Here is a 5,247-nt window from a genome sequence, read left to right as displayed (position 1 = left end):
CCTTTGATGGGCTTAATACACACATTGGTGTACAGCTTCCTGGAACACTCATTCCAAATACTGACATAGAGACATGAATCAAAGAGGGAGAAAAACGTCTCTCTGATCTAGAATCCACCAACATTTTGGGACTGATAAAATAACAACTCAGATTCTAATATGGTAGCTAAGGACAGATGCCTACGATTTGGTTGCCAAGCAAAGTTAGAGGATGCTGCTGTTGATGACGATGATGATGATGACATGAAGGTGGTGGTGGTATGATGATGGTGATGGCAAAGAAAACGGCAGCTTACATAAACTGGATGTATACCTTGTTCCACAGTCTTTGATAAGCACATATTCTATTTATCCTAACAATAGCTCAATAAAGTAGAACTTTAATAAAACCCTTTTTTAAAGGGAAGAAATTGAAGCTCAGAAAGTTGACCTAACTGCCAAGGCCATATATCTATTCCCAAAGCCCAGATTTACATTCAGTTTGTCTGACACTAAGGCTGGCACATAGGAGGAGGATTTAGACATGGACATGAACAAAATTGGTTTTTGTTACTGTAGTCGTTGGCCTTAACTCCCTCTTTATGTCTGAATTAATTATTTCCCATTATAATTAGGTAGGATCATATCATAGAGAGTAGCCACCAAAATAATGTTAGAAGTGATAGTAAAGATCATGTATACAATTCTCTTCATTTAAGCAATAAAGAAACAAAATTCCATTAATTGTCATCCTTGAGATAATAATTAGGTCAGGGCAGAGCTGGGATAGAAACTCCAGCTTCCTGACTCCAGGCCTGGTGTTCTTCCCCTTCCTTCCTTCCCTCCACCAGATTGATCAATTTAATGTTACACGTCACACTGCCCACTCAGGCACTGAACTGTCACCCTCAGAAAGCACTGACTGCACAGGCTGGGGGTACCCATTCCCAGATCACTGCCCTTTGGCCATGATCAACAAGCGCACTGCTGATTGCACTGCAGTTCATGCCTCACAGATTATGTGGGAGCTACACATTTCCACTTTCTTTAGGATAAAATTGATAAGCTGCCATTAGATGCCTTTTCCTTGCTCCCCCAAAAAGGTGATGGATAAAACACTGGATATAAGATGTGGGGGAACCAGGAACTAATCACACTTTTGAGCACTTGCATTTCCAAAGTTGATGTAATGCTGAGCATGCAAAGATGACTACGGTTAGAGATGGAGACTCATATAAACAGAAAACATCAATACAATAGAGTTAGTAGTACAAATGAGGTTCATGAAGCACTCTGAAGACTGAACTGAGTGGGATAGTTTGGGAGGCACAGAAAATGCTTCCTGGAGGAGGGTTTCATGTGACTCAAACCCAGAAGTGTCTGCTTTACATATTTCAAATCCAGGATGTTAATGTATTGATTTATAAAGAGCACCATACCATAAATTATGTCAAGTAACCCCTGGAAACTCCTTCCTATTGTTTAAGTTCACACATAAAGCTGTAGATGAGAAACTTGCTTAGTCAATGAAAGAAAAGAAAAAATCAAAATGGGATTTCCAGCATGAAGATGGCTCTGTATATCAGTATCTTTCTCCCTCTTCTCCTTTTCAAATCGCAATAAACAAATAAAAAATAAAATATTTCTGTAAATTCCTTTTTCACTGAAGTTCAGAGGCAGCTATAATTCCGAGTCTCACGATTCATGGCAAGGTTGCCAAAGGTGAAAGTAGCTGGAGGTGAGCAGGAGGCCCTGGAGGAAGAGAAGAGAAAAGCAAGAAGAGAGACGAGAGGGCTCAGCAGCAGCAGATTTCAGAAAGTTCAGCAAAAATACATGTCTTACAGGAAAGAACTTCACCCTGAATACAGAAAACACCACGTTTTCTCTGGAAATTACTTGCACAGGACCTGAGCACACCAGGTTGGCAGCAGGCAGCTTCCTGGACCTGATCTGCCTCAGGAGCATGGAGGAAGTGGGTCACCCATGGACTCACACAACTTCCAGCTTCAGCTGTGACGGAGAAAGCTGGAAGACTGCTGCTCCACTCTAACAGAAAAATTGGGGTAATACTCAAATTCTTGAAGCCATCAGAAGGCCATGGTCCTGACATCACCACCCAGCCTGAAATCTAAGGGAAGACAAGTCCCTCCAAGAAGAGACAGATTGAGCGCCGACTTGCCTGGGGCAGAACACAGCAGAACACAGGACCCCAGACAAGTGTTGATGATCAAGTGCAGATAGCACAAGCGTTTAAAACCCTGGGAGCTGCAGACACAAGGCGAGTTGATGCCCACTCACTCTTCTCCAGAAGTTCTTTGGGTGTTGAAGAGAAAGACCAGGGGCAGGGCACCCTCAGCGGTGTAGGTCCAGAGAAAGGAAGGAACGGCCAAGGCAGAAAAGGGAAGAAGCCACGCCTGATTCTTCTCCCCAAGAAACAAATGTCCCGAGTGGATGAGACAGGGCAGTAACCCTGTCACTGCCAAAGCAGAGGAGAAGACTCACGTGACTGGGTAAGGGGAAAAGTAAACACCCTCTTCTCCTGGGGGGTGCAATCCTGTCCCAGGCCCCGACCATGAGAGATTTCCTTCCTCTGGGGAAAGACAGAAACCACTCCCCCTGCTTCCCTTCAACCCAGGCTAGTCCTGCAAGCTCCAAGCAGGCAGAAAGGCCCCCTCTGAGGTCAAGTGCATAAAGAAGGCTGAAAGTTGAGGGTGGAGCAAGAACATGGGGAAAACCTTCCAGAAATCAGGCCTCTACCCTACACGAGGTAAGGCTAAGGAAGCCCTTAACAACATACATAATTCATGATTCTGTCCTTAAACATATTTAAAGAAAGTCATGCCTGGAAATGTCTCCATATTCAGTATTTTTCAAGTGATTACATTCCATACAACCTATAGTCAATAAAGCACGTAGTCTTTCTATTAAAAAAGAAAGAAAGAAAAGAAATTGTCAGACTGCATTAAAAAGCAAGACCCAATACAATAAAGTCTGACTCCGTTCTGCTATTGCCTGCATTCAAGTCCCATGGCTCTCTCCTTCCAGGTCTCTCTTTCCTTCTAATCCACATCTGGGCTAGCTGATGAGAAAACCCTTGAGCTCCCTCCCTTGGCACTTTCAGGAAGTACAAACAAAGCAAGCACTGACCATGCACAGGAACAACTCCTAACCACAACAAAAGCCCTCCTGGCTCTCTGAAGCCATCGGGACCCTGCCATGCCCTCCCGCAGAAAGTCTCATTATGTGAGTAATAAATCTCCTCATACCCTCTCGGTGGATGTGTGGCAACATCAGTCTCAACATCCAACCAATTTGAGGAGGTGGAATTGGGGGGAGAGAGTCCATTCTACCTCCATCGGATGACCATAACATCCCACTGTACGATGCCTATTAAAAAAAAAAACTCACTTTAAATATAATGACACACTTAAGTTAAAAGGATAGAAAAAGACATATCATGCCAACACTAGTCATATGAAAGCCTGAGTGGTTATGTTATTACTAGACAAATTAAACCTCAAGACAAGGAGTATCATCAAGGATGAGGAGGTATTGACATATGATAGATCAGTGGAAGAACAGAAGATCCAGAAACGGACCCACATACATTTGTCATGAAGTTTCCAATGTAATTAATTCATCCCGCTTGGGATAGTCTTCTGGACATACGATGCTGGAACAAGTGAATATCCATATGAAAAACAATGAGCCCCAAGCCTTACTTCAGAAAAATTAATTCAAAATAAATAATAGGTCTAAATGTAAAAGTTAATACCATAAAATTTCTCAAAGAAAACATAGAAGACAGTCTCTGCAAACTTGAAATAGGCAAAGATTTCTTAAATAAGGCCAAAAACAGAAACCGTAAAAGGAAAAATTAATGAACTGGACTTCATCAAAATGTAAAGCTGCTCTTCAAGGACACCATCAAGAAAATGCAAGCCAGCCTGCTTTTGGACTTGGGGGGGGCGGGGGCAGGGCCCTGGTCCCCAGCTGGCGCAGAGGGTCTCACAGGGCATGTCGCCCCTCCATGCCTTGCCAGGACAATAGGGATGGAGGGTGGGGGGTGAGGGAGGCCTCCAGGTCGGCTCAGGACCCAGATCCTGCGTCCCCGTAGGTGGCCTGGTGGGTTGCATTGAAATCTGCATCACCTCCCCCACATGAGGAGCAGGACCCGGACATACAGATCTTTGTGCCGCAACGGTTTGCAGCCATGCATCCTGGGCCTGAATCAAGGCCTCAGCTCCCTGCCGCATGGCTCCATCCCCAAGGCTCCATCCCCAAGGCGGCCATCAGGTTAGGGATGTTCTCGTTCCTCAGCAACCCCACGGATGCCCAAGGAAATGGGACAGCCTGGGCCGTCTGCTGAACGGCCTGGGCGCCAGCCTGGCCAAGGCCATGGCGGTCCTAGGCCGCATGGAGACCATCAACGTGAAGTTCATCCACGACCAGACCTCCCCCAACCCCCAATACGGAGGATTCTTCCACGGAGTCAGGGAGATTGAGCGGGGAAAGGGGCTGAAGGGGAAATACCAGGGCCTTACCAGGCCATCCACTTCTTTGTCACAACTTCCCTACACAAGTGGTACGGAGGGGACAGCCCCAACAAACCCTGAAACCGCTGATCACCGGGCATTCCAAGCTATCCAGGGTACAGCCAGCGTCTACAAGAACACTCCTCCAGACGTGATCGAGACCCGGATGCAGGACCTGGCGGGGCACAAACGCCAGAACACGTGGGCTGCGGTTTGCGGCTCCCGAGGAATGAGCGGCTGCAGGCATTCTAGAAGGACACTGTCCCCCTCCTGGGCTGGACCTGCTTGCGTGTGGCCATTGTGTTCATCATCTACTATGAGTTGGTGAAGGTGCTCAACAAAGCATGGAAGAAGGACTGAGCCCCAGAGGGGCTGCGTGGGGGCTGTACAGTGTGCCAAAAGGCCCCCTTCACCTCGCCCTCGCCCTCCATGGCCTGTGTCTGACCCTGTGGCCATCCAGTCCATGTGACTCTAGTGCCATGTGGTCTGTGTGACAACACCACTCTGTCCCTGTGTCTGGTCATAGCTTGCCAGTGAATCTGTGTTCACTTGTTCATGTGCTTACTCGTGAGCCGTGTGCCTGTGTTTCATGTTCTGTGTCACTGATCCTGTGCCCAGCTTCCCAGGGTGCCATATGGCCTAGGTTCACAGCCCTGTAGTCATGGCCTGGTCCTAGTCCAGTGCCTTCCACCCTGGGCAGCAGAGGCACCTGCCTCAACCTGGCCTCACTGCA

At 47.0% G+C, this 5,247-nt stretch overlaps 1 pseudogene; it reads left to right on the top strand.

Moving 5' to 3' along the window:
• The first annotated feature begins 4,282 nt into the window (after positions 1 to 4,282).
• On the top strand, positions 4,283 to 4,874 carry LOC103550779 (tricarboxylate transport protein, mitochondrial-like; annotated as a pseudogene).
• Positions 4,875 to 5,247: the final 373 nt, after the last annotated feature.

Source organism: Equus przewalskii, chromosome 7 (assembly GCF_037783145.1).
Source record: "Equus przewalskii isolate Varuska chromosome 7, EquPr2, whole genome shotgun sequence".
In the NCBI taxonomy this organism is placed as follows: domain Eukaryota; kingdom Metazoa; phylum Chordata; class Mammalia; order Perissodactyla; family Equidae; genus Equus; species Equus przewalskii.
This window is presented reverse-complemented; position numbering and strand designations above follow the sequence as displayed.